We start from the raw sequence: 26669 nt of genomic DNA on the forward strand, positions 1-26669 counted from the left end.
ACACAGGCAAGACCTGGCCAAACCTTGCTGAAACTTGGACAGGTGGGCAGTGGACTTATTAAACTGTGGCATAAGTAGAAGGTAAAGTGTCTGGCAGGCACAGCCTCCTGTCAGGGTGTGTACTAAAAGCCCTGCCAATCAAATAGTTGTGGTTGGATTAAGCTCTGTTTATGGAGATTAGGTTTAGTACCATTATGGGGTTTGAGCCAGCCAAACTACAACCATAAAGGCAGATTTGTATGGAGTCTGACAGAAGGTCTGCCTGAAAGACAAGACAGCCTCCCTCTACAGCCAAATTCTCAAAATATGGAGTTTTGACCACTACAGAAACGTTAATGAGGGGATCTCTGTGTTGTTTGTATCTCGAGGTTTACACATTTGGTCACATGGTTATTGCACTGATCAACAGTTGAAACTTAATAATTTATGATTGATAGAATACAATAGTTGTCCAACAAATACCAAGTTCATTAAAACCTTTTATATTGGTCATTCTTAACACTGAGGAGATTTGACCATATTTACTAATGGGCTGCTATGAGGTTTAGCGCCAGTGAAATAGAAGAAAAGTGGTACCACAGAAAATTGCATGTTGGAGCTCGTGCAATATGTATTTTAGGGCATTCCTGTTCAGAGGTGCAAAATAAGGAACAAAAAAAGAATGGAAATGTACACATATAGCAGCTGCACTTTACAAGAGCTCTCAGTCCAGCACCACAACACAAGACAAACAAAAAGCAGTGCAAAACCATTTTTTTTAACACAACTTTGCCTTTCTGCCTCCTGCTTATATTTCCTAACCTGGAAAACCATGTCACAGAAAGACCATACGGTGCACTCACACTCTACCAGCTACATTACAACTCGGTGAAATATTATGAATTAAATTATGACGTTATTCTCATCATATTACATTACATTACATATTTTTTTCTCAACATGTCAGAGAACACAGAGATGTGGGATAGATTTTAAATTTGCAGAAGTTTTGAACATGAGCAAACAACCTACTGAAACACAGGAACTATTAAAGTCCAGGAGTTTATAAATATTAAAGAATTAATATATCTTTGAACTGGAAAGGTGTGACAAACCAAAAAACATCCTGAAAACAATATTGTTGCTGGCAACAAGTTTATGTGGACTCATGTGATTATACCTGAAGAATTGTGCAAAAACACGAGGCTGGTTTTTTACATGGGTGTCCTCGATCTGCCAAAAGTCAGTGACATGTGGCGTGTAAAAGTATATTCCACATCAGCGTTTTATCACAAGGTAATGTCCAGAGGTAATGTTCCTCATTATAACTTGCAATGAATGACGGAAAGAAAGGCATGGACGATTAGGACAGGCTGCACAGGCTCCGCCCCCTCTACATGTCATTCTGCAAACTGCTTGCAAGGCTGTCTACCACCCTCATCAGAACCTGGCTGTGGATGAGCGTATGGTGGCCACCAAAGCTGAAATTGGACTGGGATCCGATTACCACATTTATTGTGGTAACTTTTCCTCCAGCCTGGCACTCTTCAACACCTCTGCGACCTTTGCTTAAGAGAATGTGGGACCTATAGGGAGGGCAGAGTGGGAACCCAAACAACCACCGTGAACACCCTGACAATGAAATCTCCGTTAGGATCCATACGGTGGATCAGGGATGGGCAGCTCCTGTTTGTGAAGTGGATGGACTAAAGAGAGGTGTCTGTGTGCTGCACGGTGCACATTGCATACTCAGCGGAGACAATGATGAGAGGGACAAAAACCAGCGATGGCTTTCAGAGGGTGGCAGTTTCAAAACCTACCGCTGTGGGGGAGTACAAGTACTTCATGGGCTCCATTTGAAGCACCTAACGTACCTAATGACCAACCACTGATCCCCATTGTTTGTTTAGGGAACACCTACTTTGAGTATGTTCTAAATGATTTAGCTTGACTTTTAAATTTTTTTAATTAATTTTTCTTTCTCAAAATACACAACAGGTAATTTAAGTTCAGTGTCAGAACTTCCGGGTAACAGTCATCAACATGGCAGAATCTTTAAAAAAAACTGAGCTTTTGTAGTATACCAGAGGGTTCCAATTAAAAAAACACAATCGGATCTGTCCTTTAATGCGTTTCCTAAGGACCTACACATTATAGGACGAAGGACTGAGTTGCAGTGTGCAGGTGACACTTCTCTCCACAGGAATACGTTGAACCAGTCAACTCAAACATGGAATGGCCCTTAGTAGTTTTTCAAAGAACATAAGTCTGGACGGTAAGCGGTTTTGCATTTTACATTTCATGAAGAAACACAGGGTAGTAAAAAAATTGTATGTTTGAAACAAAAGGTCACTTGCGTATTTGTCATAAGTTTAACAGTTACCCAGTTTACTTTCATGCCTGTAAGGGTTAGGGTTACCGCAGTGACACCAACACAGCTGGATTTTTATAAAACAACAAAGTTCAACCACAGCCAATGGTAAAACTCATGGTAAAATTCATACTTATTTAACCTATAAGGCTTATGTTGTGAAATATATTTCTTTGCATCTCCTGAACAAGAAGCAAAATGTGAATTTTATAAACAGATCCTGTTAGAGCTGAAGCATAGACACATCTGCACTGCATGCTGTTTTCACTTGCCTCACCTCAGTATGTTACAAAGTGAGGAATATGCTGTATATTTTTTTGTTCCCTCTATGACTAAGCATTAGTCATACATCATAAGAGGTCCCTTAATACCAGACTTTCGTTCAGCATCATCACTGTAAAGGAGGTGTTAAATTTTTAATGCCCACAATGGTAACGCACATCTCCAGCCGCTCCCTCGGGCTCTCCACGTGACATGGCCACTGTGTAATTATTATCCTGGACCGCACTGAAATCATCAAATATGAAAGGAGCAAGGGAGATGGGGAAAGTTTTAGATGAGAAGGGGGGTGAAGAGGCAGAGGAAGAAAAAATAAAAGGAGTCAAGAGTATGAGTTATGCGAACCAAGAGTTGAGAGGAGAGAAGATGATTGTGTAGAAGGAGGAAAGTCAGACTGTGAGAAAAGAGAGGAGAGAACAGATTAAAGTGGGACAGAGTGAAAAGGAAATTTAAGATAACTTCAGAAATGTCCTTCTGAATTGATTGTATTAGAGCCCTAAATGATGTTTATATGAATTGAACAAAGTGTCCACTTTTGGATCTGGATCTTAGCAGCTTGCAACATACTACAAACATTCCATGCATAAAGTAGGGAGCTGCAGCCACAAATAGGCAGACCTCCACATAGCCAGCACTGGAGAAGGGTCTAGCTGAACCCTTTATCATTCTGGTATAGGGGAAAAAATGCTGTGGGTTGTTTGAACCAAGCACAATCATCTGCAGCAATGATGCAGAATAAGCACATAGCGGCAGGGGAGAATAAATTTTCTTCAGTCAGCCAATAGCAGGCTTAGACCCACAGCCTTCTTCCTGTGAGTCAGACTAGGCTAAGACTAGCTTAGCATAAAGACAGGCAGGGGAAATGGCTCCTGGCTGGTGAACATAGTGGAAAATTTATCAGTAAATCAGAGTTAAAGAGGGGGAATATTGACATATATTCACCAGGTGGCCAGAAACATAACCTCAAATGAATGCCATATGTTTCACTGTACCTGCTGGATTTGTTTGCTTACACACTCACCCTATCAATTTTATAAGGTAATAATGTGTCAATGTTGTGTTTAAAGTTGTGGCCACAAAACAGTTAATAAAAGTATAGCCAAACTCACAATTTAAGTTTTAATTAACATATTTTTCTGTTTGTAGAAGAAGGTCGTGGGTTCAAACCCCGGTTGCACCGGCCTTTCTCTGTGGAGTTTGCAAGTTCTCCCCGTGTCTGCGTGGGTTCTCTCCGGGCACTCTGGCTCCCACCATCCAAATACACGCAGGCTAAGTTAATGAATGTGAGTGTGAGTGGTTGTTTGTCTATGTGTGGCCCTGCGATGGAGTGGCGACCTACAGTTTAATGACTGTTTTATTTTCCTGCCCTTATGAAGCACTTTGTAACATGGATTTGTGCTCTATAAATAAAGATTATTATTATTATTGTTACTATACACACCCAATTGTGGTGCATTTTTGATTGACAGTGAAATCACTGAATATGATAAACTGACTTCCCGTGGGAATTACGGTCCTAGTCTCCTCATTACGCTGTTCCCTCTTTCGTTTTGTGTTGTGTCTTTTATTTTTTGTTTTGTCTGTACTTATCTTTGTATATTCCTCCTCCATAAGTAAATATGAATAGTATTAAGCTGACTGGATTCCAGATTTCAAGTCTGGAGTTGTTCCATAGAGCTTGAAACATGATGCCATGTTGGGATACCCCAGATAACCTTAAACAAGGAGACTTTCTGACTAAATCCTGATGAGATCACAAGCAATATCCTAAATTACATGAACCGGATTAGATTTGTTTGCACAGTAAATTCCGCATGCTTTATGCTGAGATCCAAACATGCCTATTCAAAAGCACTGCGCGCTTATTTCTTTGTTTGCACTGTGATAGGCATCAGTGAACAATCCCAACCACCAACAGCAAACACTGTTCCTGCTGAAAATATCAACAAGGAGTAATTGATGGGACAATGTTTTTTGACACGGCATTCTGCGTATCGTGCAAATCTATGCTTCATGGAAAATTAAACAGCAGTGTTGACAGATACGCACATTAAAAAGAGATGAATGCAGCACACGCACACTTATTCAAACTCCAACAGGAAGACAAACGCAGACACACACACGCACTCATAATCACAGTAATAAGGACAGATGTGTGCTGGCATACAAAACAAACACACCTGAGAGAGAAATGAAAAGAGCAAATGTGTTAGGATGAGGAGGTGAGAGAAGGGAAAGTGGAAGGAAGGTACAAGAAGAAGTGACACAAGCCAAAAAAATGGGATTAAAAAGGAGGTAAAGTGCAATATATGAAGGAAAGCAGATAGTGGAGAAGGAGAGGAAGCATGGGAGGAAAGAGTAGAGTACAGAAGGAAGAGAGGGTGAATATAAGGAGGAAAATAAGGGTGTTTGGGGTAAAAATAAGAAGAGAAAATAAGGAGGGAGGAGAAGGTAAAGTGGGCTGCTCTACTGCCTCCCAGACATTCAGACAAATAAACAGAGTAAGAAGAGAGTGATGGCTATGGGTTACACACACACAGGGCATGTGGGTGTGTGTCTGTGTGCTAACAATCATGCAACCTGTGGCTTTGACAGAGTGGAAGCCTCCCTACATGCTGGTGAACATCTCAGAACACACGCAGACCTCACAGGGAGCGGGCATATTCGTGTTGACACAGGTGATTCTAGACTACTGGTCTGGAGGGACTAGTGAGAAGAGTGTATGTGTTTTGTGTTTGAGCTGGTATGTGTGTGTGTGTGTGTGTCTGTCTGTGTACAAACCCTTTTTCTTTTTTATGTGTTTTGTCAGTGTGTGTGTGTGTGTGCATTGAGGTTTTAGTGTGTAGAGGAGAAGTTTAAGAATGAATGTGTTCGGAGCATAATAAGTGTACAAACTTGTATTTGGACTACATGAATGTGTAGACACATATTTAAATAATATACTGTAAAGCTTCAATAAAAAGCCTAGACCCTGTCCCTTTTACTTTTGTGTGAAAGGAAAGAAAGGCCTGTCCCATACAGACACTGTCCCAAATAAATTAGTAGTTTTACAGTATATAGCTAGTATGTTAATGTATGTCTGACATCAATGCCCAAAACAAAGATGATACAGACCACACATATTTCAAAATATAGCAAATATGGCCATATCAGGCTAAGTATGGCTTGATTTTTTATTTATTTTTTGCTATACATAATTCAACAACAAAGTGGTTTCAGTCTGTCTCAAATTACAAAAAAAAACGTAAACCACTCTCTTCCCACTAGTGGTATCTATCTGGTCAGATAGTTTGGAGCTTTTATAAGTATCTGTCACTTAGATTTCCACCTCTACTATACTGCAGAGGAACTGAAAGTTTGTGCTGTTCACAATAGAAAGATGACATTTAAGTGTCTTTCTGGATATATACAGAGGCGGGTTTGAAACCCCCAGACATATTTGCTCCATGGCTTTGTCCCTTACCACATGCATATAAAACATAAAATCTAAATTTAAGAAATCTAAACTTACAATGAATAATCCCAACTCACCAACAATAACCTTAACTTTAACTTCATCAAGGCGTTATACCAGCTCTCTCCTATGCCAACTCACCCCATGAAATAGTGTCACATTGATTTATACTGGCAAAATCACAAGTGTGTCTCTAAGGACTTTACATACATAACATACAGCATCATTTTGTGCCTTCAATTCAGATAAAAAAAATCAGTTCTGTTTTATTTCTGTATTTTATGACTGCTTCGACTTAAGCGCAGTTGTGCTTGTCAGAACTCATTTTTTGCAGGGCCAAAAAAAGAAAGAGAAAGAGACATAAGTCTTTACTAGCTAAGAGAAAAAAAAAAGAGAAATCAGAGGAAAGACCAATGATGATGGTGATGATTATCAGAGCAGAACACTGCATTATTCATCCTGCTCTCTGGGGAGAGAGACAGAAGCAGGAGTGATGGAGTGAAAGAAGGTTAAAAAAAGTAGGTGAAGGAGGAAACCATGAGAAATGAGCCAGGAGCACGAAGAGAAGAGAGAGCACAAAGAGGGGGAAACGGAAAAGAGAAAACGTAGAAGGAAGATATGTGTGAAGGAAGGAATTGAAAGAAAATAAAGGTACTGGACGACAGGAAGAAGGACAAAGAAAGTTGAGGAGGTAAATGAGGATAGAGAGGAGGCAAAGATGAAGGTAGAAAGTACTGCATTCATTCGGTCCGTGTTGTTTTCTTTTAACCTTGTCGACGTTTTTTCTGTAACTTCAACCAAACACTTCTAGTCTCCTAATGTCAATCAATCAAACCTTTACTATAGCAGATCTCAGAACAATTGTATGAATCATTATTATAAGGCCTGCTCCCACCAGAAAGCAGCACATGGAAATTCATCCGCATGTTTGCAGAATATTTGAGCTGCTGTAGCTAGCGAGCTAATCGCTAACACGCAATTAAGCCAGCTGTGCTAGCAGTAGTCAGTCACAATTGCTCTCTGAACTTCTCTCTGTTTTCTCTCTACTGTGCCACAGACCAGCCATTAGGAATTATGGACAGGGGGAAAACATTTTTCAAATTGGGCCTCATCTATACCCATCCCAACACCACCACCACCCACCTACCCTTAGTTCTAATACAAACAAGGGCAATTTCAATGAAGCTGTTGGCCCTTAGCCTTATAGTTGCACAGATGGAATCCCTAACAACCTTTTCCAAATTCAGTGTTGTAGACTCATCCAGGCCATGCTCGCATATATATTCAATTACTCAATAAAGCACAAAACGTCATTACAGTTTTTTTTTTTATTAGACTGTGACAGTTATGTTCCTCCTTTTAACTTAAAACAAGACAAGGGAAAAATACCCTTCAACGCTTGAGTGATTAGAGAAAAGTTAAATCAAACATTGAAGAAATTACTGCAAATCATTAAATCATAAAATCGAATTGTGAGTGACCAAATAAACATGCTTCATCTATCAAATTCAATCTTGAGAACTACGTTAATCAAAGTATTGGACAAACTATGTGCAGAACTGATATACTGTATAGAGTATATTGCTGTGTCAGTTGTAATGGTGATAATAACAATATAGTTTTTATGTAGCCTATAGCTTATTATAATGTAACCATATTTTCTGCTGTATCCTATGACTTGTCATGTGCTGCTGACTAGTGTTTACCGTATAGGTCAGTTTTCTTGAGGCTGTTACATGGAAATTTGTGGGTGTTATTAATCTTTATTAATGTAAAGGGAAACACAAAATTCAAGTGGCAGGTGAAGATTCAAAGTATAATAGAATATAATGCAGGAAAGCTCTCAGGCACTCTTGCTTTTAATGTGTGTTGCTTTTAGATATATTTGTCCTGTAGAAAAAGCTTTAACAACACAAGGTTGTTCATGCTACAAACACAGAACTTAACAGATTAATATATTAATAATTGAATACACATTAAATGTGTATAAAACTATTTTTTCCCATCATGTCATCTCTGCTGAGTCAGCACACATGTATGATTTAGTCTTTCCTCCTCTTTTGTCTTTGTTTGGGGAAGTTACCTCTTTAAATGTGCATGTGGCACCTTTTCACTTCAATGATAAATTAATAAATTTTTCCGGTTCATGTTCACTGCCCATTCAGAATCTCTCCCACATAGACAATCTTTCTTCTCTGACATGTTGAGAAAGAATATTAATGTAATATTACAAGAATCATTTCATAATATTTTTAAACAGTCTACCTACCCTACACTCTTCTGTGCATAAGCCTGTGTTGCTGCTCTGCTGATTTGGCCCCTTCAGACCATCTGCAGACACAGACCTGTTTGGGACTGTAGTGGGTGAGAGGAGGAAGTGGATAAACTTACTGAAAACAATTTTTTATCAGACAGAAATCTCACCACAGATCCACACACGTTAACATCAGGACCTCAGATAAAGTGCAGCTCACATTCCCAAACAGAGAAAGTCTGCGCCTCAGATTTTAGATGTTTATTTTGCAAAAGCTTCGCCTGTCATACAAAGGCTACATGGTGCTTTTTTTTGGCCATTGTATCCCATGATTTTATTTTTCTCTGTGTGTTTTGGCTTTTCTTTTTTTGGGCTCCTGACAGCTGCAGTGTTCGCTTAAAGCGACTCGCTTTACATTTGCAGGTCCTGCACATCTGAATGGCCAAATGTTTTGACCATACCATTTTCACAATAACAGCGCCGGTTCGGTTATCAGAAGTATGAAATATGTTGTAATGATAATAATACTTTTATTTATCATGTACATAACTCCAAAAAGTTTTTGTTATTCATATGAGACAGTAAGTAAAATGTTGTATTTGATCCAATTTAAGGGTCAACCATAGACCTTTGCATGGGCCCCCCTGGGCCGGGGTCATCTGTACCCTTGGTAAATGCCATCATGGACATGCCGTCATGCCCGCCGTCATGGACCCCCCATGATGGCGGGCCTGCTGTGCCATTTACTGTCGCGTGCTGTTTACTCTCTATGTGGCATTTTGTTCACCATCGTACACCATGTTCAATAACACGTTATTGAAGAGGGAAAATAAAGCTCTTTGACCTAATAAACTTCCAAACAGTGAGTTAGCCTATCTCGGTCACTAACGAGACAAAGTTCACACAGCTGTTTCAGAAGGGATATGTACCATTAATTCCTGTCACATAACTGTCTGCTAACTAGTCCTCTTTTGTAAAGGAGTTTAAACTCTGACATAACGGTGTATGGTGCAACACACCTAATAAGCTATGATAGCTTCCTCCATTTTGGACACTTCAGCTCTCTGTTCCCTCAAGTCAAGATGATGGACCACTTTTAAAGTTTAAAGTTTAGTTTGTTTGTTTTTTTCAAACAGAAGGGACTACAGTACAGCATACAAGCTGTTAAACATGGTCACATTGTGTGCTTTCCCTAGGAGAAAACGCATTACATATATAACCAGTAATCATCAAAGTCGTCACAGAGGGGACTGTGCTTCTTTGCAGTACATGTTGGTGCAAGAATTATTTCAGGTGTGATAGATTTGACAATTGTCTTATGAGAAAGTGGTGTTTGAATCATCATGACCACGAAACTTGATCAGGACATCCCTAGTAGGTAGATTAAAAAAAGACAATGGAAATAGAGTGAGTCAATATTGCTTTACATGTTTTAAAAGAACACCTTGCTTGTTTTATGTATGTATTAAAGGCCAAAAACATTTACTATTACTATGCTTACATATTTTAGGCTTCAGCTAGTGACATCTTCCAAATTACAAGCTATTGTGAAATCAGTGAAATGAGCCCATTGGCTCTGCAGCCGCTTTGGCAGATTTGAATATAAGGCCGTCCTGTTTGTCATGTGTGAGTCACTTAAAGGCGTTAGTTAAAGTTTGATTGCGGTCATGAAAGAGAAGGGATGTACAGCGTATAAAGGGAGTAACAGAGGAGTATCAGTTTGACAGTACAGATGTTTAATAAAACAACAGCAGCTTTTTCTTGATTATGTATGCGGACATGTCTCTTGTTGTTTCAAAAGTTCTGTTTCTTTGAGGATTCAATCATTTTTTTTGCAATTAATAAAAGGAATAAGTATGAAGACATTGTCTTAACACACTATTTGATGTGTATATATAAGAGATTATAAGAGATTATGATGTGGAAACTGATGAAGTCACATAAGTGTTACTAAATTACTAAATAAGTTTAATTTGGGTGGTAAGTTTACAGGCACAACTCTAGCTAACCCCAAAGATGGCCTGTGTGCACAAATGCACCAATGTTTAATTAATTAGCCAAGGTTAATACACTTTTTTGAATTTTTCAGGAGTCAAGTGCTTCAATCCATTGAAAACTACCCCCTTAACTTTTTTGGATAGATGAGCTGCTGAGTTTAGCATCCATTTTCGCATTGGATTTCACAAACATATGTCTTATATGTTTGTGATGTGGATAGATGTAGACATGAGATCTCACCTTTTACTGCATGCTTATTGAACTTCTCCTTTAGTGTTTTCTAAGTTGCATTTCCAAACAGACCTATTATGTGTAATGAAGTGCTATGGTCCGGTCATGCCAGCATTTGAAACAGAGCAATTTCACAGGGAAATCAATCAATGGAATTGCCATGATTAGTGGATTTAATCATGGGGGCGAAGTAAGTTCAACATTGGTGAACTTTGACCTACAGATTTGTGCTGTTGTTGCCTAAAATAAATTTATCTTCACTTGACTTGACCGATAGCAAGCTGTCTTTGTAGTTCTGACTTTATACAGTTTATGGACAGACCGAAGAAGCTTTTGTAGCTCTGTTTCATCATACACTCTAATTAAACCCTCAAAGTATAAACTGCTTCACAAAAGATGAATGGTTTGCAGACAGTTATGTCAAAAAGTTACAAATTTGTCTTTTGAATAAACTGTGTTAACTGATTTTGTTGTTGGCAACAAATGAGCTGAATGTGACTGAGCTTACAGTTGCAAGATCAAACAACCCCAAGAACAAAATGCCAGGGGGGATAGTCACAATGTGAAACCATATAATTGGCAGAGATGTTTGGATGAGTTTCCTTCTGCCACTCTCTGGTGTAACCAAGCCTTTAGTCATCAGAAATGATAACTGACTTGTAATGAGATATTTGTCTGTTTAACAGGCAAATATGGTACCACTGTGTGACATAAAAGAATGAAAACGGCACTTTGACATACAACACTCCCAACCAAGAAGTGTGAATGACTAACAGTTGCCCCAGAGTCTGGGCATACTGGGCCACAGCTTGTATATATCTGAAATAGGGCGTTGCTAAAGGAGCATTGGTGCTTAGCAAACCTTCCCAGCGTAAATAAAGGTTAATTTAATTTAATAAGACATGCTAACACACACAGTACACAAAAGGTGATACCACCATGAGTTCCAGTAATTACAGCTGTGTGGATATTGTGCTGGACAGACATTTTGTGTGTCGATAATTTGGCAAAATTTGTTTGGTAGTAAAAGATATTGCACAGTGCACTCTGTACACTAGTGTCACCCAGTTCATACTAGGAGAGCATCTTAACAGGAATAAGCAAAACATTTATGAATTAGAAAGCCTGGTACAATCTATGTAATTGAATTAAGTATTAATTATTGAGTTAATTTGTTTCACATGTGTAGGAGAACAAGTCTTCCAATGTCCAAAAGTGTCAAGGCCGTACAATGATTCCAACACACGTAATTAGGAACAAAGTGAGCAAAGAGTTGGTTATAATTTCATGTTCTTTGCTTATAAGAAAAGTCAAACCTGTTTTAAAAATAGTTTTCCTAAATAAATAAAAAATGAACAGAAGCAACAGCTTTCAGTCCTGAGTTTATTTTTAAATTCATATATATAATCAACTATGTTGTCTCACTGAAAGCATCCTAAATAATACCTGCAGTTGTTAAAAAAACAACACTTTCATCTGGAATTCTTGAGATTGAAAGATTTATTACAAAGAAACATGTCTGTTCCACACCTCTAATTCCACCCAACAACCTTAACTTGAAAGTATTTGAAATGTTTTAGAATTGGAAGCATGATAAATGCCTTAAAGTGAGTTTAAAAAATTGTGTGCACCTATTTTACAACTAGAAACCAGTATAAATGAGGGTACCGGTCAGAACTAATCAGTAGTTTTTGCAACATTTTTCAAAATTATGTAAAAGGAATTGTGTAAAAATGCAATATAAATCCAGGAAAGAGGATGGTTTGTTTTCCGATCATTCTAGAAAGGCAAACGCTGAGTGTTGCCAACATTCACCAACCTAACTAGATGATTATTTACATATGAAATGTAATTAAATTAATATTATAAAATGTATTTACTGTCCAGCAGAGATGTAATTTATTGTCGTCTGTTTGCCTTCTGTTTAGTTCTTAAGTTAGTTTTTGGTGGTTTTAGTAAATGTGCATGAAAACCAACCAGCGCCAGACCATCAGCCAAGGCTTTCACTCATTCATGGGACGCTACAACATCTGTAGCTCTGCATGTCAGGGGCAACAAAAGATGAACAGAAAGTGAAAAGAGCTTTCCTTCAGCTCCACCTCTCTATTTGTCCAGTCAGAAAAGTTGGTTTAAGACCAACAGCAGCCGACTTGAGGAGAAAAAAAGCTTTGCTTCAGACAATCGACAGGACTCCAGTGGGCTTTGTAGTGTGGCAATATCTGTTTGCTTATTTTACAACGGCATGTGTGTGAGAACGGAAGGAATGTACATTATGTTTGTGTGTCCAGTATGTCAACACTCACATTAATATGCTGAATGGCAGCATGAAATTATAGTGCTCTATTCCTCAAAAGCTGGTCTGTACCCTGTCTGACAGATGCTGAATTTAAAGTAGTGATAAACAGCAGTTATGTGCACTAGGAAGGCAATAGCAAAGTTCCCCAAAGCATTTTTTAGAGGAGGACACTGCCTCACCTGAAATAAAAATGATTTTAATTGTTAGCGCAATCACATCATACGTTCACTTCATAGTATTTAAACTGAACAAAATGTTGGGTAAATGAAAACCTTAGGAGTTTTACAGTTGGTTTGATAATCAGGAGCTGCACATATCATGCACATATCTTTAACCCAACAGCATCTGTAGCAAGTTCAGTTTAGTTTAGTGAAGTTTCATTCATTACAGGAAAATATTTAAAAGAGGCTTCTTCAGTTCTGGAAACATTTGCCAAAAATAAAAAAAAGGATTGTCTTTTTGATAGAAGTCGGTTCACTTGAGTGGCACATTGGTAATCCCAATTATTATTATGTTTTTAACAGACAAGGGCATACTTTCTCTTTAAATGGTTCATATAAATCTCTAAAAATACATTCGAATTTCTGTAGCTAATTGTATACAACAATCGAGTTTATAAAAAATTCCAAAAGACATCATGGAGGTTTTGAGGTATTCCCACAACTGGCTTTTTTTTGTTGTTATTGTTCCCGGAGAAATTACTTATATTCTCTCTTTTTATTTTCAGTTTTATTTGGACTGTCTACCTTGTAGAACACCCAGCTACAATACATGTTTCTTCCCATCCTGCTGCATTGTTGTCACAGTGATACTTTGTTGTCTGAAGTCTTGTTCATACACGAGTTCTTGTAAAAAAAATTCAAAAATGTGTACACATTGCCAAGAAATTATGGTTTCTCCAGCAGGCACATGGCTGTGTTAACCACGTTTTTCAAAATCCCTTACTCTATTTACAGAAACCAGGTTTCGCTTTTCATGATATTTAAGACATCAACTTACTGCAGAAAGCCGACAGTAACCCAATTACTTATTGCATGTAGGCACAGCTAGTTAAAACTGGGACATAAGGATTTGAACCACCTAGTACCACCTGTGCTAGGATTTAAATATACATGTAACAGATCTGTTATGACTTAGGAAAAAGGCAACCTTATTGAGGCTATGATTCAACTTGGACTTGGGTCAAAACTGACCCCAACAGTTTGTCCTTAAAGAAAATATTTTTTCCCTTAAGGCAGCATGTAAACTCTTCTTCTCACTTATTTTGTTTTTTATTGTTCACTCACTAACACATATTTCTGATATTCTAAAGTCTAATTTGCTTCGTGCCTCATGAGCTATCCAAAAAAGAAACCGTATGAGCAAGAAAAAACTGAGAGCTTTAATTAGGATAAAGGTCACACCAGCCTTTACAACAGCAAAATGTCCAACAGAGTCACTAAAATTAATGCATTCGCTTACTCAGTGGATGTCATGGCTGTCTCACAGCCCCTGAGAAGTTTGGTGTCTTTTGAGGTCCTCAAATGTTTGTGCGAATGTAAAAAAGTAGAACAGAAGTGTTGAATTCACAATGCTGGTGAGAGTCGATGACAAGATAATAAATTAACTTAATCTAGTAATGAAATTATCAAGTGCTTGGCAATCTCATCTACATTAAATCTTGTCAAAACACCTCTTCTTTGGGTTAGATATACCCAGCTGGGTTTCACAGTGTGTTTGTCTTTTGCGCTCTGCCCAACCTGATTTTAGTGTTTACTGTGTGTACTTATTTTCCTTCTTTGGAAAATGTCTTGCACTTAATGAGATATGGTAGATTTCAGTCAGCATCTGCAGCAAATTAAAGCAGTTAAAACTGACCATTTTGGATGGATAGATATCCATCATTGGGGTGTTATGGAATTTGAATGTGGTGGGTGGACCAGAACTACAGGAAAAAGAAGACTTGGAAGAAGTTTTTGCTCCAAGAAAAAGTAGATTAAACCGTGGCTGTACTGACAAACCGGCACCTTGAAAGATGCTGTCACTCTCTTTGTTCCAACAAGTCTTCCAAAAAAAACAACAAAATGTTTGTCAGCCTCCTAAAAGGATGCATGTGCGCATTTTCTGATCAGACACTGCGATCAGCAAGGCGCCACCACCATTTGTCAGTGCCTTCCAAAACGGGATAAAATGATTGTTTGAAAAATTACTACATTTTCTTATACAGCAACTAAAAATAATTGGTTAAAGTCACATTGGTTGAAAGTTGGAATACAAATAGCAGTTTCCAATGTCAAAGTCACGTGCCATATTGACCCTACTGTCCACCCCGGCCTAAGACCTTTTCTAAGAATTCAATTATACAAACAAACACATTTTCATTACCTTGTCAGGTAAATGTAAACAAGGGTCAACAAGTCTTCCGAATTATAAAATGAAAATACAGTATTTGTAACTGCCCTCTTGACATATAGAAGCATTTGTTTACAAAATTAACCATGTAGTTAAGGTTAGGGAACGATTGTGAAGAAAAATCTGAGTGTTGACTGTCATTAGGAAAACAACTGGGACCGCCAACTGGAGGCCTGGGGAGGATTTAGACAAGCACATGAATCCCCCAGTGCACATATATGTTTGCAAGGAGTCACAATGTTTGTCAAGTTCTACAACAACTTGATGACACATATATAGCATTAATTACAGTCTCAGTCATGAGTCAGGGGAATGGCTCTGAATGCTCTTCTTTTCACTCCAAACCGATTGAAAAGTGCACCACATATCACTTAATTTGAAGATTAGAAACCACTGCGGAAACATTGCAAGAGAGAGGGGTATGACAAGCAACAGAGGTTGCTCTGTAGACCTGAACCAGAAAGTTGTGTTTCACTTGGTTGAATATGCTCTAGCATGCGGCCAGCATTTTGGTGGCGGCACGCTAGAGGATAATTAGGCCGATTTTGGGTCTGATTATATTAAAAACTGGTTAATTCTGTTGTTATGTCTGAGGTATCCCATGGTTTTATATCAATTAAGATGAAAAAGTCCTCTCGTGTGCACCAGGCATAACATTTAATTTTCTATTAAAAATCTGATTATATGAAAAAAAATCATCTGGTTGCCATTTTGCTCATTATGTCTGCTTGCCATATGCTGCATCATTGGTCTGTCCAAACAATAAATGGCAGCACAGAAATAGAAACAAGCCACACCGCCATCATTCCTTCACACAACTTGACACAACATGGGCAAGAGATAGTTTACCTTAGCTCACACATCTTTTTCTTTTTAGGAGTTACTTAACTCCCAACCCTCTTCTCCCCTTACTGCATTCTTCTGTGTGTATGTGTGTGTGACAGTTATCCGTGGCCTGGAGCTGAACAGGACGGGAGGAGAATGGGAGGAGCAAGAAAGGAGGGAGGAAGAAGCACCAGGATGAAGGTGGGAAGCGAAGAGATACAAAGAAGAGAGAGAGAGCAGGAAAGAGTTGTGAGGAGGAAAAGTGAGGTGGAAAAAAGAAAAGACGAACAGGGAAAACAGGTGAGACAAGGACAGACAGAGAGAGGGAGGAGGAGGAGAAAGGCTTTTACTCCTGTCTGGATCAGATTTCTACCCAGTTTCATGGGTCATTGCTTAGCTTTTTACCCCACTATCACACACATGCATACACAAGAAAAACACACACATAACACAGTGCTCATGTTCACAAACAAGTCCACTGTTTAATAGGAAACTCAGAGGATCCATGTAAGTGTAAATTCACACATAAGTAGAAAAACATCATGATTTAGCTTTAGTAATATTTTTTAAATGTCCAAAGTAAAAAAAACCACAATGGACAAATTAAAAGAAGAAAAAAAAGGATTAACAAAACAAAAACAATTACAATGTATTTTTAAAAAGTTTTGGAAAAATCACACTACTGGGCAAGTTTTCTCAATGAGAAGTTAATGACGTTTCCCTCAGGGGCCTCTCGATTCCTGGGCTCAGTTGTTGGCTCAGTCTCATATTTACACACACTGTCACTCACACACTGTCTTTATCTCTCTACATGAGGACCATTTAATCTGTGAGGAAACACCTTAAGACATGGACATAGTGTCCGTGTTGTAGTGAAGCTCAATGTAGGTGGCTCGTGGCACCATCATCTTGTTTGACTCAGGCTGACCCAAAAGTGGACAAAGAGGTGGAACTGAGGCGGGCCGAATGAAGCCTGGTCGCTGAACCACCTAGCAGGTAGCCACCATATAGTGACCCCAAACAGAAACATGCACACAGATTCTCAGAAACAAAGGTCAAACACTTGCACTTTGTTACAACACACAGTGACACTCACACATATATAAATAAAGTTGATAGATTCAGCATAAAACCGCACACAAATACATCCATGGGCAGCCACTCATTTGATGGTCTCAGAGTACTCTTCCACCCCTGTAGGGTTTCTGGCTTCCAGGTCTGCATGTCACATAGTGTCTGCTCTATTTCTCTTGAACAGCATGGATTCATGTGGGTTCATTTCAGGACAAACAGCATGAATAAACAAAGAGGAGAAAAGTTACTAATAGATTTGTCCTTGTAAAGATTTCATATCCTTTTGTGTATTTCTGCCTCAATTTTATATTGCTCAGATATCTATTCCTGAGTTTTACATCCTTGCCTATTCCTTTGCCCACACAATGTGTATTTCCATTGGTTATATAGTCTGTCAACTAATCCTTTGTAGCAGATGTAAGTTGTACCTCCTTTTTCAGTTGCTCCCCATAGAGGTCAGGACAACAAGCAAGCTGTTAATAGTTAAAAGGGCAGCGTCCGATGGACTTACAAGCACTGACTAGAATGGCCTCGAGCAGCCGTGACACGACGTAGCTGAACTTTCCGGGTTATGGAGTGAAAAGATGAGGCTTCCAGATGTTTTAAGGGTGCTTGTATCGAAACACTGTTTGAGTGTGCCATTCATTGCATACGTAGCTAATAGGCAGGCGTAGTACAAATCAAGATGGTTGTCCAGTAGAGTTCTGTACATTCATATAATATATTGAATGTTGTTCTTATTAGTTTTAATGTTGTTTTCCATGTTATTTGCCAGCACCGTGTAAGAGTATTAAGGAATACAGTATATCCTGTGTATATACGTTATATTAGCTATACAGGGAAATTATGTAAATAATGCTATTCTGTGGAGTAAAGCTGCAGTGTTGACGTTATAATCGATTCATTCATGCCCTTTATTTTCTGTGGTCATAAACCACAAAATGGAAACCCATACTGCCTGTCTGAACGTATTAATGTTGCACAGTGCGTAAAGTTTGCAATGACACTTACTGAAGACAAATCCATCTAAAGAGCATTCTTACCAATGTCCCATGGTGATTACACCAACTGATCAGCAAGCTAGTTAGTAGTAGTCATAAACCTGCAAGACGTGCAACGAGGTGATACTTACTGCCTGAGTAAAAACGTGCTGAGGAGTTACTGGCTGATTGCTGAAACTGCCAATAAGCTAAGGGTCAATTTTAATTTTAAAGATCTCCTGGAAATTGCTTTCACACACAGAACAAAGCATCGAAAGTATTTCATTGTGTCTTGTAGCTGCAGATGTCAACGTTTCTCAGCAAATTGAGTGATTCTCTCAAACAAAATGTCTGTAAACTGATAACTGGACAGTCATCAGAGGACAGGATGAGATTATTAATACCACCAGGAGCTCTCCATCTACATCTTCTCTGTTTATCATGACCCATATGTAGGCTTATACATGTTTTGTAGGAATAAAGTTCATGTATAGCCACAAGGTAAAACAAGTTAATATAGCATAAAGTGAGGCCACTAGCCAAAGAACTGGAAATTACAGCAACGATGGGATACTTTCAGAAAAAAATGGGTTTTTTAAAAAAAGGCATTGATTTGGAGACTGTTTAATTAATGCTCATCTCAAATGATAGTTCACCTAGATGAGTGACAGCTGCTGGAGGCACAAACCTGACCATCAGAGAGCAGGAGGGCAGGGCCTCCTTCCTAGAGGAGTAGAGTTAAGAAAAGTGAGGATGTGCTTTGTCTCACTTAACATTATCCCTTCCTCTCTCTCTCTCACTCATTTACATACACACACATACACAGACCATCTGTTGTAAGAGTAATACCACGCATCGCTAACCTAAAGCGTGAGACCACGTAGCAGGACACAGAAATGGGAGAAGACAGAAAGGAGGAAGGAGGGAAGGGGGAGACGAGGAGGGAGAGGGAGAGGAAGAGGAGAGGACGGGAGAGAAGTAGGGAAAGGGAGGAGAGGACATAGGGAGGGTAATTCAAGGACGCAGGTATAGTTTACCTGTCGTGGCAGCCAGACGGCAGGAGAGCTGCTGCATTAGATCACTCTGCCAGATAGGAGAGAGGGTTTTTATGTGTGTGTGTGTGTGTGTGTGTGTGTGTGTGTGTGTGTGTGTGTGTGTGTGTGTGTGTATGCGTGTGTGTGTGTTTCTGTCTGTGTCTGTGTCTGTGTCTGTGTGTGTGTGTGTGTGTGTGTGTGTGTGTGTGTAAGAGAGTGTACAAGAGAGTTGTTGGGTTAGATTGCCCAGTCCGATAAGTCTGCAGTTCCCATATGGGAGTAGGAAGGTAGGAAGGTAACAGGTAACACTAGAATAAGTGGTCCTCCTGGAATAAATAAAGGCTTTTCTTCAATGAAAAGGGAAGGGGAATTGGGAAAGGCAATTGAAACGTTTATAGAGCTGAGGTGGTTGCTGAGCTAGCCTCTAGTTTTAGGGGTTAGGGAGTTTAAGTAACAAAGAACTAAGACAAGCATAGTTCAAATAAATCGCCTTGATAAAAAAATTATTATTACAGTCATCTTGGAGGACTATTTGCAAAAAGACAACAAAGAAGTTATCGTCATCTTTAGCCGAAGCTAAGTTTTGGGGTGAAAAAAAGCCAATCTAGTGCAAGGCGAATTTTACAGGTGATGTGATTGGATACTAAAGCCAATGGGGCGAATGCCGCAAAGTAGGGGTGGGAATCTCTGGGCACCTCACGATTCAATTACGATTCAGAGGGCTGCGATGCGATTATAAAACAATGATCGATGCATCTTGATGCATAACTTTTTCTATACAGGATCTCTGGATAATTACTAAGCATTTAACCTGCGCATTAAAATCCCAAAGAAACATCTCCTAATTAGCTTAAAAGGACTAGTTTGAATCCCTACGTTACTTTATTAACCTCAGCTCCGTGGTCCGTCATTTCTTTAACAACCAGTTGTCAGACTCCTCTGATAACTGCAAAATTATTCTCAGGATGTGAGACAGAGTTGTACACCAGTTTAGTCTAAGCTTGTACCTGATGTTCTCCACCCTTGAGAAGTAGGTAAGTTAGTAATGACATACAGCTGAGCTAAATAATATTACTAATTTTACTAACGTTACAAACAGCCAAAAACGTGCTGTACAGGGGAGATGTTAGCTAGCACTAACAGCCTTCACTTTTTCAGCAGTTGGGGAAACTATAGACTTTTACTGACGGACACACAGTGACCTGCACTGCACGTTTACTACCAGACTGAAACTTAATGCTAATATAGTTCTCCGCTAACTTTCACCGTCATGTTCTGCCGCTCTCTCTTTCTCATTTGCTCGGCCTCACACAGTCAAAGACAGAATACACAGAGAGCTGCCAGGCGTTGATTGTTAACATGCTTGCACAGTGTGCGAGTTAAAATCATTACTTGCGCATTGATATTAATGATTGTGTGACATTTAAGTAGGATGGTTATTCATTCCACAGCGGTAGTGTGCCGAATACAGGGTGAACACTGGTCTCTCTGTTATGTGCACGCCACAGACGGTCAGAGGCTGAGCTGAACACAGGCACACTCCCACAGACACATCCTTTGCTAGCTAGCTTACAGTTGATGTTCATAAGGTTGATAAGCTGTTTTGGCGGAAACATTTAACGGACCAGCGGTCAAATTAACGCCAATGACATCAGTCAACAATATGCTTTCGGTCTGAACACACCAGGTTTGGAAATTAACTTTTTGGCTCACCTGCCAAGGTGGCAACCTATTTTTTACCGGCCGAAATATTAAATTGCCTTTCGTGTCACGTACACATTTGTTTCTGTACTTTTAATGGAGATAATAAGGAATTATGTCAAATACAAACTTAAAGAAGAGGCCAGAGTGAATTTGCGGGATTTGTCGTGTACAAATGGGTCAACACTTAAAAACAACACCGATTTTAGATTACATATGGATTAAAGCTTGTGTGTTTATGAAAAAAGGATTTTTAGTGGGACAGCTCAGGGAGGAATCATCTTTTGGCAAGGAAAAGACAGTTGAAGATGATCAGTGCAGGGATTGGATCGTTAAAAAAATCTGTGGTGGTTAGAGATTTATGCGTGATCCTGTAATGTTTGCTTACTTTTTTCAGTAGAAATGTGACTGGGGTCAGAGAGAAGTCCACACACGTCAAACGACTACATGAACAATCTCACGGTAAAAACTTATGTTTGTGTTACCTTCCACATTCACTGTGTGTGTATTGTAACTGCAGCTGTAAACGTGTGTCACTGGGCTTCAGTTCTCTCAACACTTTGATATGATATTTCTGATAACAAAGTCATGGCAGATCGAGGAAAGGTTTGTTAAGGTGAGTTTCACTGCTTGGCTGATCTAAGTGCTTGACAGTACTTGAGCCAAGGCTGATAAAAGAAAACAGCAGGGCTGTCCCAAATACCATTTTTGGTGCTTCAAAGCTTCAGTGAGAATTACTCTGGAATATTCAAGAGCTTTGATGGATGGGGTTTAACTGTCCAGCTTCAAAGCATTTGGACCAGCAGAACTGGTTATTTTTTCAGGAGACCAGGCATGCCAGATTTTGGTTTACAGAAGGTTAACAGAAGATAGAAATATGCCCCCTTAATCAAAACATTTGTCAGCTAGCACTTTGGTCTTTTCCTCATCTCTGACAAACTGAACCAAGCCACAACATGTGTTCCAGAAACCTGTAGATTTTTTTATGCGCTTAGGGAAACTTTATACTCTTCTGCCATTTCATGTCAAGGACAAAAGTTTACCCCAGCTAATACAAATAATACTACAGTGGACATTGTGGATAATCACCAATACATAAAGAGAACAGGTTTTAAGACTAGAAAGGCGCTATACAATTACGGAGCATTTACATCTTGATCCTCCTCATAGCTACAAATATTTTCCTCTATCCTGCCTGAATGACTGGGAAAATGCAGGAACCTCCCTGCACAACGTGATATCGTGGAATGGTGTATTAATAGCACGCCACTTTTAAGGATATTTCGGCGTGCCATGTCAATGCATTTTAAAGTTTTCACGTGTCATTTCACGCTGTTCAGTCCCTATGGATCCAAGCAACACAAAGGAGGTTAACCCTATCTGCGCAGCTGTAGGGTCAACCGGTCGACGTGCATATTTAATTAATGATGGTTAAGGTTAGCAGTAAAGTACATCGGGAGAATGTCAATGCTAGCATCGTTAGCTAGCTACTTAAATTTTAATGTAGCTAACGCTATGTAGCTAACATTAGCAACGATGTAGCATGGTAACTTACATAACTTAACATAAATAAGAACCAAAAACTACTGTTGCCTAATTACTGTTTCACTCGGGAACCGAACGCCGGTGTCCACTATCCACCCGACCACCCCTCCATCACCTTAGTGTTGGACTTTCATGACTATTTATATCCCACACACGCTGATTTTACCTGTAGGTGTAAAATGGCCCGCTGTTTCTGCACAAAAGTCAATACAGTCTAAATGGCGTGAAATGACATGCGAAATGCAAAAAAATGCATTGGAATACCAAATGACTTAAGAAATCGGTGAGTTATTCATACGCCTTTTGATTATACCAGGCTGCCCTCCACCATATATAACCAAAGGTAGGTAGTGTTGGAGAGATTAAAAACCAAAGGCTGTCATATTCCAGCCACTATGTTTAACAGTGAACTGTGACTCTTAAATCTGGGCCCTCTGACCCCCCTTCCTATCACCAAAACAAACAGCTAAGTTCTCAAGAAAAACGCAAATCCTCCTACAAACAATCACATCATCACACAACATATGGGTGCATGACTGCCATCACTCCTACCACACAAAACACACATCACAGCAGTGCACACAGTCAACATTAGCAACATGTGCATTTTAATGACCATTTTTCTAAATAAACCACAGTTAGTCAGACAGATAGTTGGCATAACAGTCGTAAAAATAAAATTTGAACTGATGATTTTTTACATATTATTTTTTAGAATATAATAGACCCTGATGCTTCCCCTGGTGGTGTGCGTGCATTCATATTACAAACTTTTACGGCACTCTGATTGCTGCTGATTCCCTAGGTCTCTGTCTGCATTTAGTATTCTCACCTCCCAGTAGCCTCTCTTCTAAGCAGGTCAGAAGCTTTTAAGCTCTCTGAGGAGCCACAGCTGATATTGTTCTGAACATGATTTTCTACTGCAAAGCAGCATCATTGCTACCGATTTATCATACACATTTACCATAGAATTGAGAGCACAATGAACAAGGTGTGTTGTTGATGTTTGGCTCCACTGTTTGGTCACAGGTCTCTTTGTCCTATTTGACTCTATGGAGCAGGACACCTTGCATGGAAGCTGTGTCATCATTCAGCACTAGAAGTTGCTCTCCTGTATGCTGCTTGAACAGCACCACAAGTATGTCTTATTCTTTGTCTAACAAAACATCCCAGAACCATATTCTTGGTGGAAGTACGAGAATAGTTCAAAGGCATATTCATAGTCCAGCCATCCACCTGGATTCCTCAGGCCCTCTGGCCCAGAGTCTGGGAGAAACAGCTCGTCTAACGACTGACTCAGAGCTGATATCTTTAAACTCAATAACTTCAATACATTAAGGAACTATTCCTGTGTGTCATTAGCTAAAAAATGCTGCAATGACTCCCTGAAATTCTGGTGAAGGGCACTGTCTATCCTAGTTTTAGACCTTCTCTCAGAAACGCCATGATATTTCAAAACAGACGGAGTTCAGGGGTCACCACACGCGACTCACATACAGTAGTAAAACACGTATTTTGAAAAGAATAAATGTATAAAAATAAACCCAAAATACAACCATTTACTATACTTGTGTGGACCGTGTTTCTGCCTTTAGTCTTATTCCTGTACATTAATACAAATGATTGTTTGTCATTGGAAATTCCAAAAAGATTGCCCAGTTGTAAACCCAGGTAAAGGTACAATGCAGGGCAGAGTAAAGACTTCAAATCGGGTTGTTAAGCGTCAAAAACATCCATTAGTGCATTTTGGATTTATCAATACTGAAATACATTACAAACTAGCTAAACAGATACAATCAAGTAAACTTGTTCAGCACAGTTTGCATTGTGGTGTTTCAGCTGTTACATTCAAAATGTTATTGTACCTTAAGGGAAATTAAGTTTTGAAATCAATCTTAAAATAACGTTATATTGGGTATGATAAAACATAATTTGATGGTTAAATTTGGCATTTAAAAAATCCAAAATGACACACTGCAACTATTAACAGGTGCATTCATTGTCATTTGTGTTGTTTCTTAGCCTGATCTTTATATTCCGTTGAACAAAACACAGATGGTAGCAGAGAGTCCGGCTTGTAAACTTAAGGAAGCACAGAACTATAAAACCTTCCCACTGTGTTTACTATTACCACAACCATACAGCAGCATGCTTTCATACAAAGACACCGGGTCTGATTAAGCAACAGGCCAAAAAGTGCATGCTGAGAACGGGGGAAACATACAATGGAAAGGAAAAGGGTGTTCCCTGTTGAGAATTATGTGGGAATTTAGAGTGACAAAACAGTAGGCAATCAACAGTAGAGGTAAATGCAGACAGGAAGGGTGTAATGCATGAGGACAAAGTATGCTGTATAGCCTCGGCCCTTGAGGACAGACAGGGAAGAATGTATAAAATGTCCTCACCCACCAACCTGACGTGTTTATTTTATTACCTAAGCTGTATGGTGCAGGACAGCAGTCTTCACTGGCTGCTGCGTTGGTCTGTATCTCAAACTCTAACCCCAAAACTAAAAGCAAAAAGAGAAACATATTCTATAACTTCCTGAGATAAGGGTGGGGTATTGTGAAACCTGTTGATCAAAACAGGTTCTTTTCAACAGCAGGATATTTAAAAGATTATCCTCATTTTCCTAAAATAGATTTTAGATTGAGGTCCACAGTTTGAAAGCATTCACATACCTTCAAAATGTCCTCCAGTCTCACACAGTGACAGGAAAACAACTCTGCATTAACTATTTGTACATAAAGCACCTGTTGTTTTGTCCCATTGGCTTGTGCGTCACCCCAGGGTGAGTGATGCTGGCCATCTGGGGTCTGTGGCAGGGTGTGGCTGGGTGGGGCGTCGCCCCGAGGGGAGCATGACAGTGTGATGTGCTGCCATTGTGTTAAAAAGCTTTTAATAATGTTGCTCATTTAACATTTATGCCGGTTAACCATAGTGAAAAAACACAATAGTAACAGAAGAATAAGAATCAATCCTATGTACACCTATGATGTACCAAGCTAAGCTTCCAAGCCTTTGGGTGAATGTTTCCTAGGCCACAATGTGCAGGCTATCAACATTTTACATTTGTTTTATCATGCTGTTAAGTTTGTATTCCACTAGGAGAGTGGAAGTGAGGAACCTAGGCTGAGCTTCCACTCAGAATGTCAAAGCTAATTGGACTAGCTTGCTAACATTAGTACTGATGCTCACCGGGTGTTACTTATGTTCATGTTATTTTAACACCCGCTCAGTAGCAGCAGCTACAGCAGCAACATTCAGTGTTGTGTTTGTCCCACATTATACAAACAAAGGGTTTTAGCTAACATTAGCTCGATTTCATGGGTGCATTTGTGGTGGTGGCAAATAGCTAGATGACAGATGGGACAAAGCATCAGCTACTGACGTCTAGCTGAGCTGACCTTTGGAAAACACTAATATAGGGTGAAGCAACACTGAAGAAAAAAACATACACATTACATTTCTTCTTTTTGGTAATCACAATTTTGTGCAAATAAGTCAGTAAAAACAAAGGATGCGTATATTGCCATCCATCCATCCATCGTCAACTGCTTATCCTGCATACAGTGTCGCGGGGGGCTGCAGCCAATCCCAGCTGACATCGGGCGAAATGCGGGGTACACCCTGTCATGAACTGAATTAATTTCAGTTCAACTTAAAAGTGTTCACTTGTTTAAAATTTTGAAATGCTTAGATGATAATGTTACTGTTACTGGAATGACTTGTTTTTCTCAATTATCATTAATAATAATAATAATAATAATAATCCTTATTTGTAGAGCACTTTTCAAAAACAAGTTACAAAGTGCTTTAACAAGTGTAAAGAATAATACAAAAAAACAAGATAAGAGCATGAAAATTTAATATAAAATTAGTAAAATACAATAAAATAAAAGGGATAAAATAAAGTCAAATAAGATCGGGAAAAGCTCTCCTATAAAAGTATGTTTTAAGAAGGGACTTAAAAGAGTTCACTGACTCAGCCGACCTGATTTCCTCGGGCAGGCTGTTCCAGAGCCTCGGGGCCCTGACAGCAAACGCTCTGTCCCCTTTAGTTTTCAGTCGAGACTCTGGAACAGACAACAGACCTCTGCCCGAGGATCTCAAGGTACGTGCTGGTGCGTATGGGACTAAAAGGTCAGAAATATAACAAGGCGAGAGGCCATGAAGAGCTTTAAAAGTGATCAATAGAATTTTAAAGTCAATTCTAAAACATACTGGGAGCCAGTGTAATGAAGCTAAAATAGGAGT

General features: G+C 39.2%; 1 protein-coding gene and 1 long non-coding RNA gene across 3 annotated transcripts in view; one reads left to right on the forward strand and one right to left on the reverse strand.

Annotated features, from left to right (window-relative positions):
• The window catches only part of ntf3 (neurotrophin 3), a 48925-nt gene extending 40486 nt beyond the window's left edge, over positions 1-8439 (reverse strand). The window contains exon 1 of one of the 2 annotated variants that reach the window (XR_006828461.1): positions 8353-8439. The gene's annotated coding sequence lies outside the window, so the exon portion shown is untranslated. The remainder of the gene's footprint in view (positions 1-8352) is intronic. The other variant, XM_046071565.1, reaches the window with a different exon arrangement.
• LOC123984603 overlaps positions 6675-26669 on the forward strand; it is a 42333-nt gene continuing 22338 nt past the window's right edge. Inside the window, exons 1-2 of the long non-coding RNA XR_006828462.1 lie at positions 6675-6774; positions 16198-16378. This is a non-coding gene — a long non-coding RNA (uncharacterized LOC123984603). The remainder of the gene's footprint in view (positions 6775-16197; positions 16379-26669) is intronic.

This window comes from Micropterus dolomieu, linkage group LG16 (genome assembly GCF_021292245.1).
Source record: "Micropterus dolomieu isolate WLL.071019.BEF.003 ecotype Adirondacks linkage group LG16, ASM2129224v1, whole genome shotgun sequence".
Classification (NCBI taxonomy): Eukaryota; Metazoa; Chordata; class Actinopteri; order Centrarchiformes; family Centrarchidae; genus Micropterus; species Micropterus dolomieu.